The sequence below is a fragment of the Lepus europaeus genome, chromosome 5 (assembly GCF_033115175.1).
Source record: "Lepus europaeus isolate LE1 chromosome 5, mLepTim1.pri, whole genome shotgun sequence".
Lineage (NCBI taxonomy): Eukaryota > Metazoa > Chordata > Mammalia > Lagomorpha > Leporidae > Lepus > Lepus europaeus.
This window is the reverse complement of record NC_084831.1, coordinates 145,443,919-145,457,796: the sequence shown is the minus strand read 5'-3', so window position 1 is coordinate 145,457,796 and position 13,878 is coordinate 145,443,919.

Genomic DNA, 13,878 nt, shown 5'->3' with positions numbered 1-13,878 from the left:
AGTTTAGTGACCTACAGGATAACTCAAAGGTAACATCAGAAATGATCATGTCTGCAGGTCCAAGGAGTTCAAGCTCAGGGAAGCAGTCAACATTCTTGGGACTATCTCCTGATCTCTTCCACATTCCCCTTGTCAGTGTGGGAGATAGACAGGTTGGGAGAATACATTTACTAGAGTAGTTAGAAAGAAAAAATTAGAAAACTTTTGTTTGTTTAAAGTCACTCTTGTATGAGAAATATTCTATCTTTACTTTCTTTTCAATGATGTAAATTTTCTGAGTTAAAACATACATCCACTTCTCCAACTTTATATCTGCATTGTCTTCTTTGTCAGTGTAACATAAGCTTTTCAAATTGTAATTTATGTGCTCTTGAAATTTTTGGCAGAACCCTCAGTTGGAAAGAGTTATAAAAACCTCCTGGGAACTCTGGATTTAGTAACAGTGGGAGGACTGGGGTAACATTTAAATAACATTAGGGAATCTTCTGAAAAATTAAAAAAGCAGGAGTGCTTCTTTCTACCCTTTCTGTCTTAATTGTGTTATCTAACAAGCATAATTGTGTGTGCCAAGAGTTAAAACAGCATGTTATTTCCCTCAATACATTCAGAAAAAAAACCAGTTGCTTCCATTAAACAATTTAGGTTGAATTTCTTTACCTTTTATTGAGTTTGGGTCACAGCTGCTTTTAATATTGATATTAGATTTATAGTCCCTTTTTTATACATGTATTATCTTTAAGTGTTTTGATCCAAGTTAATAAAATAGAATTGGAGATTTAAGCTAAAGAATGGTACACTAAATGGGGTTTCCATTGATGTTTAAACTGTATTTATTTTTAAAATTAACTAGTAGAAGAGATGAGTTGCTTAAATAGACTTCCAGAATTAATCAATAAATAGCATAAGAACAGTGATTCTCAGCACTAGCTGCAAACTGCAGTCAGCCAAGGAGCATTTTAAACTGTCTTCCAAACCCTTTAAATCAGTATGTTTGGTAGCAGACTTTATGCATCAGTGCATTTTTAGTGTTTGAATATGTCAGCCATTTGAGATGTAATGGTATAAAACAGATTTCCAAATACGTGCTCTATATAGAGTGGGAATGCTTCAAAAAGTTTAAGGAAAATGCATAGTATGAAAAAATTATATATGGATTTCAAAAAAATTCACTGAAAACCTTTGCGATCCATTTTACATAAACTTTTTGAAGTATCATCATATGCCTACTGAATGAACACCACATGGGATGCTGGCGTCAACCCATATATGCTGTATCAAAGTCTGAGGTTCAAGAGTAACATCACCAGTATGTTGGTATAGGAACCTCCGATCGCTTCTCGGCCTTTTGGCTAAGATCAAGTGTGGTATAGGAACATCGATGTGATGAAGGAAGGAAACCCCTAATGCTTTTTCTCCCTTGGAAATATCGGCTTAATGACAACACATACAAACCAAATTTCTTTTCTGAGAACTCCAGAAACCAAATAAGAGCTTGCAGCAGCCCAGGTGAACACATCACCTAGAAGTACCTTATCAAAATGGGTAGAAAATTTGTTATATTTACTCATTATAGCCCCTTCATCTAACAAGCATAACATGCTATTTTTGGAGAAAAACTCCCAAGATATGTAAAGAAAACCTAAAATCCTTAAAGGATATCATTAAGTGGATCAGTATTTGCAATAAGACACTTTGAGAAGGAGGAGAAAGAGATATAGAGAGCTCATTTGAGGAAATCAAGTCTATAAAATCTCTACATTTGAAGAAGGAAATGAAGATAAAAATTCAAGAAATTTGATAAACTCTAACCAGGTAAAACCCAAAGAAGACTACAACAAGTCTCACTTCAATCAAGCTGGCAAAAATCCCAGACAAAATGAGAATCTTTAAAACAGCAAGAGAAAAGTGACTCATAATATACAAAGGAGCTTTCATAATATTCTCACTTGAATGTATCAAAATGCTTAACAATAAAAAAAAACCTGACAACCAACAGTACTATAATCCGGCAAAACTGTTCTTAAAAATAGTGAACAAGTTAAGATTTTTCCAGATAAATTCATATAAATCCTAGGGAATTCATTGCCATTAGACCTACCCTATAGGAAATGCTAACAAGAGACTATGAAGTTAGAATGAAATTATTTGAGATAGTAACAAAATGCTTTTGAAAATACAAGACTTGGAGCCCTGGCACTGTGGCATAGTAGGTAAAGCTGTCGCCTGCAGTGCTGGCATCCTATTTGGGTGCTGGTTTGAGACACAGCTGCTCCTCCTTTGATCCAGCTCTCTGCTATGGCCTGAGACAGCAGTAGAAGATGGCCCAAGCACTTGGGCCCCTGAATCCATGTGGGAGACCCAGAGGAAACACCTGACTCCTGGCTTTGGATCAGCCCAGCTCTGGCCATTGCAGCCATTTGGAGAGTGAACCACCACATGGAAGATCTCTCTTTCTCTCTGCCTCTGCCTCTCTAACTCTGCCTTTCAAATAAATAAATAAATATTTTTTTAAAAAATCAAGGCTCTCTTATAAAGATATATATTTTTTTGACAGGCAGAGTGGACAGTGAGAGAGAGACAGAGAGACAGGTCTTCCTTTTGCCGTTGGTTCACCCTCCAATGGCCGCAGCGGCCGGCACACCATGCTGATGTGAAGGCAGAAGCCAGGTGCTTCTCCTGGTCTCCCATGAAGTGCAGGGCCCAAGCATTTGAGCCATCCTCTTCTGCACTCCCGAGCCATAACAGAGAGCTGGCCTTGGAAGAGGGGCAACCGGGACAGAATCCGGTGCCCCAACCGGGACTAGAACCCAGTGTGCCGGCACCACAAGGTGGAAAATTAGCCTATTGAGTCATGGCGCCGGTGCGCCGGCCCTTATCAAGATATATATACAGACAAATATAGAATCCTGTAGTGTTGTAATGTTAGTGAATGCATCACTTTTTTTTCTTTTGACAGACAGAGTGGATAGTGAGACAGAGAGAGAGACAGAGAAAGGTCTTCCTTTTTGCCATTGGTTCACTCTCCAATGGCCACCGTGGCCGGCATGCTGCGGCCGGCGCACCGTGCTGATGTGAAGGCAGGAGTCAGGTGCTTCTCCTGGTCTCCCATGCGGGTGCAGGGCCCAAGGACTTGGGCCATCCTCCACTGCACTCCTGGGCCATAGCAGAGAGCTGGCCTGGAAGAGGGGTAACTGGAACAGAATCCAGCACCCCGACCGGGACTAGAACCTGGTGTGCCAGTACCACAAGGCGGAAGATTAGCCTATTGAGCCAAGGCGCTGGCCAATGAATGCATCACTTTTAATTCTAGTATAGAATTTAAAGGACAAAAGCATAAAAATGATAAATATGTTAATGGATATATCAAAAAAAGAGATGTAATCTGTGACATCAAGAGAATAAAAGAAGGCACAGAAATGTGGACTTTTTGTACATGATTGAAGTTGTTCTCAGTTTAAAATAGGTACAAGTAGAAAATATTTTATGCAAATCACACAACAACCAAGAAAATATCTATGAATGTTATACAAAAATAAATTACAAATCAAAGCATGCCAATACAAAACTCAAAAGAAGACAGCAAGACCAGTAAAGATGCGCAAGTAAAGATATACCAGTAAAGATGTAGCTGTAAATAGATGGTAAACAAAATGGCACAAGTAGTAACTTTCAGTAATTATTTTAAATGTAAATGGATTATATCCTCTAACCCAAAGACACCAATTGTAGAGCGGATAAAAATAACAGGATCCAACTATATGCTATGTATGATCGATTCATGCCAGATTGAAGGATGCATAGATTAAAAGTGAAAGAAGGAAAAAGTATTCCCTGCAAACAGGAGCCTGAGGAAAGCAAGAGTGGCCATACTTACCTGATATAAAATAAACTTTAATATGTGGGTGTTGTGGTGCATTGTGTTAAGCCACCGCGTGGGATACCCATATCCCATATCATAGACTAATTCAAATCCTGGCTTCTCTGCTTCTGATCCAAAGTCCTGCCAATACAGCTTGGAGGCAGAGATGATGGCCTAGGTATGTGAGTTACTGCAACCCATATGGGAAACCTGGATAGAGATCCTGGCTTCTGGCTTTGCCATGGCTTATCGGGCATTTCAGTAGTGAAAAAGCAGAGGGAGGATCTCCCTGCTCTCTGAAACTTCCTCTCGCTCGGTCACACTGTCACTCACATAAATAGATATACCTTTAAAAAACAGGCTAAGACAAATTTTCACAAGATATAGGAAGGATACTCATAATTCTAAAAAGCCAATTTACTAAGTACATAGAATAATTATAAAACTGTGCACACCACACATTATTACTACCAAATACATTAAGCAAACAGTGAAAAAAAATTGAGGGAGAAATAGACAGCAACAAAATACTACTAAGAGACTTCAGTATTCATATATACTTGCAGGCAGATCCACCAGCCAGAAAACCAATAAGCAAACAGGATTTGAACAATAGTGTAGAACAATTGGACCTAACAAACTTTGACAGAACACTCACACAAAAACATTGGAATACACCTCTTCAAGTGCGTATAGAATAATCTTTAGGATAGAAAAAAGATCACTAAACAGATCTTTGCAAATTTGAGTTGAATGAAATCAGACCAGGCATTTCCCCATCCACAATAGAATGAAACTAGAAATTAATAATGAGAAAAACTTATAAATATCATAAATAGAATTAAGTAGCATGTTTTTCAATAAAAAGGCAGAAGTACAAAAACCACAAGGGAACTTAGGAAATACTTGGAGAGGCTGGCATTGTAGCATAGCAAGTAAAGCCACTTCCTGTAATGCCAGCGTCTCATTTGGGAACTGATTCCAGTCCTGTACGTTCTTCTTGCAATTCAGCTCCCTGCTAATGGCTGGGAAAATCAGCAGAAGATGGCCCAAATACTTGGGCTCCTGCCACCCACATGGGAGAATACCCAAATGAAACTTCTAACTCCTGGCTTTGGCCTGGCCCAGCCTCAGACTTTGGGGCCATCTGGGAAGTGACCCAGTGGACAGAAGATCTTTCCCTCCCTCTCTCTCTTTGCATGACTCTGATGTTCAAATAAATAAATGAATCTTAAAGAAAAAAGATTTAATATGAAACAAAAACAACAAATACCAAAAATTATAACAGGTAGCAATATCAAAGGAAAAAGGAAGTTTATATCTAAATATTTACATTAAAAAATGAAGATCTCAAGTGCCTGGTAATAATAATAGAATTAAAATGAGGGAATGTCCAACATGGGAAGCAGTCCACACAGCAGACTCGCAGAATGACAATTACTTTAAGTAACACTCTGACCTTAGAACCAGCCCTTAGGGCATTTGGATGTGGCTGAAAAGCCCATAAGAATAGTTCAGGCATGGAAAGCCAAGACACTGTGGCAAAAGCTATCCTACATGAAGGATCTCTATGTGTGAGACCCCATTGGGAAGAAGGGGCCATCAAAGAAGGATGTACTTTTCTCTGAAAGGAGGAAAGAACTTCCATTTTGCTTATGGCTTTGTATAAATACTGACAGAGTTTGAGGTTACAAAAGGCTTCTATAGTTTTGGCACAGCAAGATCCTCAGGTGACCACCAACATCATAAATAAGAGTGTTAATTGTGAAATTGAGAACAGAATTCACTGTACACTTATTCCCCATGTAGGATCTCTGTCCTTAATGAGTTGTACATGAGAATTAACTACTAAACTTGTTCTCAAACAGTACTTTATACATTGTGTGTGTGGGGGTGGGTGCAAATTGGAAAAAAGTAAACAATACAAATAGCATTGCTTAATAGAGCATCAAAATTGACACTTCAGTAGATTAAGGAAAAAAGAACACTCAATGAAAGTCAGAAGTGGAAGAGGATTGCAAGTGATGCCACACAAAAGAAAAACAGTTATAACAGATTACCTAGAACAAGTATATGCTATAAAGTTGTATAACCTAGAAGAATAGGTAAATGGATCATAAATCTATAAGATTTAATCCTAAAACATGAACAGCAGGAACCTATCTGTAATTGATAAGAAGACTGAATCAGTTACAGAAACCTTGCAACAGAGAAAAGTCCCAAGACTAAATGGCTTCATTGGATAGTTATACAAAACATTTAAGAAAACTTCACAGGAATCTTCTTAAAATGCTTCCAACAAAATGCAAAGAATGAAACATTTAAGATTTGTTTTATGAGATCAGCATTACCCTGATATCAAAGCTCCACAAAGATACTACAATAAAACTACAGACTATTATATCTGATGAATGTTGTTGTGAAAATCTTCAATAAGGACATTAAATTCTAGCTACTCTCCTTCTGATCCAATTTCCTGCTGATGTGCCTAGAAAGGCAGAAGAGGGTAGTCCAATTACTTGGTTCCTTCCCACCCATGTAAGAAACCCAGATGGAATTCCTGACTCCTATGTTTCTACCAGTCTTGTCAGGGCTACTGTGGGCATTTGGGGAGTGTCCCAGTGGATGAGAGCTGTGTGTTTGTGTGTGTGTGTGTGTATGTGCGTGTCAGAGAGAGAGAGAGAGAGAGAGAGAGAGAGAGAGAGATTCCCACTCCTTTTCCCACTCCCTCTCTCTTGCCTTTCAAGTAAATAGACTTTTTTTTAATTAAAAATAAACAAGGCTGTCACCCCAGGGCCTTTGCACAGGGTGTTCCCTCACCCGCCCACCTCCTCGCTTCCCTCACCCCTGCCGCCTTCTGTCCCAAGCTCCCCAGTGACTTCCTGCTAAGATTCCCCTTGGTCCCCACCCATGCTGAGTCTACACTGGGCACACAGTAGGCGCTCAGCAGATGCTGGCTGGGGGACATTGAGGGTGGCAGTTGGTTCCCGGGGAAGCGGCCCCCCGCAACTGTGGCCTTGTGTGCCCTGCCTCTGTCCTGGACTGGGGTCTCCTGCTCCCTGCCCCGCAGCGGGTGCTCGGCAGACCTGCACCTGCCAAGTCTGTGGCTTGCAGCAGGGTGAGGGAGGGGCTGTGAGTGACCTTCAGGGGTCCCTGGGCCCCCTCCCCCAGCCCCCACCCCCGTGGCCCCTCCTAGAAGGCCGCCCTGGGGTGGAAGGGTGGAGAGAGCGTGGGCGAGGGTGGCAGGCACAGGTTACAGCCTGCCAGGCAGTGGGGCGGTTGTACCAAGGTTATGACCGTGTTGCCATGGAGACGGACCACCTGGGAGGCAAGGCTGTGGGAGGGGCTGGAGGTGGAGGTCTCCCCATGGGGTCCCCAGGGAGGCCAACAGGAGCCTTGCTTAAGGCCCCCATCCCGTGGCTGTCTCCAGCGTGGCTGGGGGGGTCAGGTGCGAGGGTCCCGGCCATGGAGGGAGGCTGTGGGGGGGTGACATCCCCTGGAACCAGGGGGCAGCTGCTGGCCGCTGAACCACAAACATCGCAGAGATGGGCTTCGCTGGCCACTCACTGTGTGCCCGCCCTCCCCTCTCTCATCGGAGAGGCGGGAGTGACAGCTGAGCCTGTGGCTGCGGGAGCGAGTGCTGTGGGCAGCAAGCAAGCCCCCAGAGCCCCCACACCATCACTGCCACAGCAGACGGTTTGGCAGACGGGGGTCCCCAGGGGAGTCTAGGGGGCAGCCCAGGGCTGAGGTTGGCAGCTGGAGTCACAGAGGGCTGGAGGCATGGCAGAGTGGGCGGGGCGTGTGCTGAGGGGCTGGAGACCGAAGCCCACAGCCCTGGCCTGCGTTTTGAATGGGGTGTCTTCTTTGGCCACCACGCAGGAAATCTGGGACACAAAGTTCTTATTATGGAAAATTTCAGACGCCAACAATGCCGAAAGGCACATGCGACGCCCCCCACTCTTCCCGGGCCCCGGGGCACCTGTGGCCCAGCCGCTAAGCTGCCATCCGGGACGCCTGCATCCCATGTCAGAGGTCTGGGGTCAAGCCTCCCCACATCGGTCCACTTCCGCCGCAGCTGCCTGCTCTGCGCGCCCCGTGAGGCAGCAGGGACGGCTTTGGGGCCTGGGTCTCTGCCAGCCACATGGGAGCCGGAAGGAGCTCCTGGCTTCTGTATGGGACTGCCAGCGCCTTGTGCAAAGGCCGGGAGACAGGAACAGGCCCAGCGCTCGCGGGGGTCAGCAGCGAGGCCCTGTGGCCGGGACAGAGAGGCAGCAGGGGAGAAGAGTCCTAGGATCGCGCAGGACATGGGTGGTGCTGAGCCCCGTGGGGGAGGAGCGGCCAGGAAGCAGGTGGGTGTTCCTGGGTTCCTGGGGTGGGGACACCCCCCCCACCCCGCCCCATGGGACAGCAGCTGTGGCTCCCCTAGGCCCCAGTTGCTGAATTTCAGGGTGAATGGTGTAGGACATTGGCCGCCTGTCTTCCTCCTGTGTGCCCAGGGCTGGGTGGGCTGGGACCCGCCCCGCCTCGGCCACACTTTCTCTTCCTGTCCTACCTGGCAGATTTCTGCTCCCCTGGCTCCTGGCAGGACTGGTGTTGTTTTCTCCTTGGAAGCTTCCGGATCAGTTCTGGGGGTGGAGAGCTCTGAAGGTGGTGGCGCAAGGCGGCCCTGTGGGTGCATCCAGTACTGAGCAGGCGACCGGGGCTCGGGGGTGGCACCTGTGGGCACCCGTGCCCCAGCCGTTGCCTGCGCCATCTGATCACCGCCCCGGCTCTCTGGGCACCGCTGTCCTCACACCTGTCACCGTCCAGCCCCAGGGCCGGCACTGGACACCTGGTGGCCTTCGTTCCTGGGTGAATCCTGACCCCTGCTGGCTCCCATTGGCGCAGCCGAAGGCAGGGTGGGCGGGCAGTGGCCGGGGGAGCTTGCTGTGGCGCTGACCCAGGTCCTGGGTGGAGGCAGGGCCTGGATCCTCTGCAGACAGACACACGTGGGTCCTGCTTGGATGAGACCCTTCGGCTGGGGAGCTGGGTGTGGCCGTGCTGAGGGAGGTCTGGAGACCCCGCCGCCCCAGGTCTTGCCCTGGGCAGTCCCCAGCTCCATGCAACCCCTGAGGCCTCCGGTCACATCCACGGGGTGGCTGAGTCTAGGCAGGAGCGGGCCGCTCCCCGTGGCCATTGAGGGGACAGCACCATGCCCAGGGCTGGGCGGAAGCGCTCCTTCCTTCTCTCCGCCCCCTCCCAGCTGGCTCTGGGCCTCCTTTCCGCACCCACGAGGTAGGGGTGGCCTTGGAGCCCCGGGGCGGGGGCGGGTGGGGGTGCTGCGCCCTGGCTGCTCACCCTCTCTGGACCTGATGGGCCTGGGGGGGGGGGGCAGGAACCAAAGCTAAGCCCGGACAGGGTGGGGGCGGGGCTGCCCCTCAGCGAGGTTGGGATCCTGGCCGCCTCCAGGGCCCACTGTGGGGTGGCGTCCTGGGGTTCTCCTGTGGCTCCGGGGTCCTGCTGGGGCCTCCGACGTCTCCCAGAGCCAGCCCTCTGTGGACAGGACCCGAGGCCTCTCTGCCAGCACGCGGAAGCCGTGGGCCGTGACCGTGGGCACGTGCGGCAGGGCTGGACCCTGCTCCATTGCCCTAAGCCCCTGGCCCGGGGGCTGAGGCCTGTGCTGACCTCGGGCGGGGAGCTTGAAGGGCGGAACTCGGGCAGGGGTCAGTGGGCGGCCTCTGGCGGACATGGTGGGCGGGCTGGCACAGCGCAGCCAGCCGGGGATTTATAGCAGCAGCGCTGGGAATCCAGTGTCGCCGTGGCCGCGCTGTCCCGGTTTCTGTGCCTGCCCTGCTGTCGCTAACCCCCTTGTGAAACATTAAACTTTGCATGGAATACTGAAGGCAAAACATGGAATATTAAACTTGTTCTCTTTAAATATAAACGCACTCGCTGTGCTGAGCAAGGATCTGTCTGATTGTTCTCCCGCACCGCACTTGGCACCTCAAAGGATCCCACACCACTCAGGGCACAGCGTGGCCGGGTCTCCCCGGCTCCTCACAGGCCCCTCACTCAGCACCCACCCCCACCCAACCCCAGGGGCAGGAAGCAGCCAAGGGCAGGCACGGTGCAGCCCAGGATTGTTGACTGGTGCACCATGTTTCCTAGAGCCTGGTTAAAGTCCTGGCTTCCTGGGAATGCAGATGGTGGCCAAAAACCCACGTGGAGTCCTGGATGGAGCCCGGCCCAGCCCTGGCTATTGTGGGCACTTGGGGAGTGAACAGTGGATGGGAAATTTCTCCTCTGGTCTCACCTGGGAGGGTGCTAGTGGAGGCCTCACTGCAAAGGGAGACCCCACCACCACCACCCCAGCACATTCTGGAGGCCAAAGCGAGCACTGGGAGGTGGCCGGAGGAACCCAGCTCTGCAAGACCCACCTGGTGGGACACGAAGGCAAGCTGACCACAAGCGCCTGGCCCCAAGCCCACTGTAGGCCCCTCTCCTCCCTGAACCTCTAAGGCGTCCTGTTTTTTTAAAGACTGGTTTATTTATCTGAAAGGCAGAGTTACAGAGAGGCAGAGACAGGGAGAGGTCTTCTATCCACTGGTTCATTCCCCGGATGGCCACAGTGGCCGGAGCTGCATCAATCAGGAGCCAGGAGCTCCATCGGGGTCTCCCACGCGGGTGCAGGGGCCCAAGGACTTGGGCCATCTTCCACTGCTTTCCCAGGCCACAGCAGAGAGCTGGATTGGAAGTGGAGCAGCTGGGACTTGAACCGGCGCCCATATGAGATGCAGGCACCACAGGCAGCAGCTTCACCTGCTGTGCCCCAGTGCTGGCCCCAGCATGCTGTCTTCTAATCTGGGCCTTATCACAAAGCTCACAGACCAGAGCCACGCGGCAAGAGCTGGGCCCAGATTATTGGGCCCAGCCAATGCCTTGGGGCTACAGAGGCAGGGAGGGCTCTTTGCAGGGGGCACGGTGAGAGTCAAGGAAACAGGGGGGGCTCCCCTCCTCTGCCATCTCAGCTGTGAGGCGGGCGCCCCCACGGCTAGCCCCCAGTGCGCCGCTTTGGTTCCCAGATGGCCTGTGATAGGGAGCCCAGGCCAGATGGCTGGGAGCAGGTGCAGGGCAGGCTGGGAGCTAATTCTGCAGCCATGGTACAGCTGGTGCCCGTGGGACGGAGATCCCTGTAAGCCCGGTGAGCCAGGGGCCTGGGCTCCAGTTCACTGCTCGCCTCCTGCGTGGCCCAGCCCCCCACGAAGGAGGGTGCGAGGGGGCTGGCGAACGGGGAGGGGTCCTGGGGCCAGGGGCTGAGAAAGCTCAAGGCAGGCGAGCAGTGGGGATGGGTCAGGGCTGAGTGGGGGCGGGGCTGAGCCAGTGGGCAGTGGAGCTGAGGCGGGGCTGAACTGGGGAGAAAGAAAAAATATATATAAATAAAAACAAAACAAAACAAAATGAACAAGCTAAGATTCAACTGGCTAAATAGCTCAGTAATAGGACCATTACAGTGCAAATTATAGTTGGGCTCTTTGCTAGTAAAACTAACTGATTTGTTTTGGAGAGGTTTTTAATGATGTTAAGGAATGTTACATAGATTATGAAAATAAAATTAAAGGCCAATGCAAAAGTACAAATGCATGTATTTATAACAGCACATGAAGTTTCTGAAACCATCACTATCTGCAGTGCCAGTCATTTCAAAGCAGAGGACATGATAACATCAGAAAATTGTGAAGGACATTTCCTCAGGAAAAAAAATTTTAGGCTCATTTAAAACAAAGTTCTAATATATTTTTCTCATAAATTGCAACTAAAACAGTTGAAATTTCATTTCTCTATGGTAGTGTTCTTGCTTAGAGTCAAAGTCATGTATGTGGAAAATTATATGGCAACATTTTTTAAAGGAAATTGGGTTCATGAAAGATCAGCTTTTGTCTTGTGTATATAACCTTTGATAAACAATTGTCCTTTTCTCAGCATCTGATAACTTTAGGATCCTCCTAAATCAAATGAGTTTTAGTAACTTGTCTACATATTAGCAGAGATAAACCTTTCATGATAGTACAAGCTTGAATGATAGCTATGGTTCATCTGTTTTAGCTGTAGCATATACTATTAAGAAAAGTGCACCTGTCAGCCCTGTGTGTTGAGTTCTATCTGGGTATCTATGTATGTATGTAACATACTCATGCTTTTTAACGATTTTATTTATTTATTTGACAGAGTTACAGACAGTGAGAGAGAGAGACAGAGAGAAAGGTCTTCTTTCCATTGGTTCACTCCCCAGAGGGCTGCAACGGCTGGAGTTGTGCAGATCCGAAGCCAGGATACATGTGTTTCTTCCGGGTCTCCCATGCGGGTGCAGGGGCCCAAGCACTTGACCCATCTTCTACTGCTTTCTCAGGCCAAAGCAGAGAGCTGGATTGGAAGAGGAGCAGCTGGGACTAGAACTGGCACCCATATGGGATGCCGGTGCCGCAGGCGGAGGATTAACCTACTGTGCCACAGTGCCAGCCCCATGTAACATAGTCTTGATCAAATACACTTTCTCTCTAGTATGATACCCAGCAAACAGAAATGCTTAGCCACAAACTGATACTCAAGAAAGGAAAGATAATCCTACTTAGTGGAAATAGTTGAACTTTTTCATGATACATTCTCTTGAAAGCAACATTTGCTTAGTCAGGCTGGTCTCCTCAGCTATATATTTCCTGAAATATTTTGTGGAACTAACTTATTAATTTATGCATATAGTATTTTTGATAACAAAAGAAATTCATTTTGTGCTCTAAGTCCCAGTTATGCATAAGGTGGCTCAGGGAACTATCAAAAGGTAAAATTGACAGAATGAGAAATTTTTTAAAAACCTGCAACTCTAGTTAAAATGGAAACATCAGTGATTGATAGTTGCAAGTAACCATTCGTGCCATTTGGATAGCACCACATATTGCTATATTCCTTGGGCAAAAGTTGTTACTTTTAGAACAATGGTACTTCTAAATTTATATGTAATACATATTTAAATTATCAATATAATATAATCTAGTAATCAAGTAAAGATAAATTGTCATTGAAAAAAATAAATTTTGAGAAGCAGTGTATTCAAACATTTCGTCTGCAAATTAATCATGTTCAAATTTTTATCTAGATATTCATAACTGTAGCGGCATCTAAGTTTGTTCAAAAATGTTGAATTTTACTCACCTCAACTTAGCAGAACAGACTGAGAATAAGATGTTTTTTCATATTTTTTCAGTTTCTTGTCACTCTGAATATATTTCTGAGATAATAATCTGAAATTTATGCAAATAAATAGGTGAGCTAGAGAGAATTTAGTGAGCCTAAAATAAAGATATATTACTAAAATAAATATGGTTCATGTAGTTCCCAGTTGATAATTAATCTTTTAGTAGTTATGAGTATTGAGATTTGTTTAGTGAAAAAGTGGTGACTAAACCACTTGTTATTTCTATTTATTTCAAGTGACTTAAATTAATGCAATTAAATGTAGACTCTCAAATGCATTCCCTTCTAATTGGTGATTTGATATTATTAACTGTCCTTAGATGCATAAAAGAAGAGATTGGTTCTTTTTTAACGTCAATTTTCTAAACACTCTGCTGATGACATGGCAAGTCCGGGCTTCTCTGGACACTATTTTTGCCTACTATATACAAGTTTTCCTGAAATAAGTGAGTTTGTGTAGCTCCAGAAATTTTCTTTCAAATGTGCCAAATCTATATCTTCAGAAAGATCACAAACATACCAACTTTCATAAAACAAATACCCACAATTAATTATTTGTCATACCAAAAAATCTTTGTACTAGATTGCTTTTATTCATATACCATATTTCAGTGTGCTATTCATTAGTCTTAGCTCTTTTTGAAGTTTTTTTTTTATAATTTTTTGTTCTATTTAACAGGAATTTTGTATCTGTTCAACATCTTGCCACCTGCATTCCCCATTCCACCTTGAGTTCCTGACAACTAACGTCTGTCTCTGTGAGTTCAACTTGGTTAAAATCTATATATAAG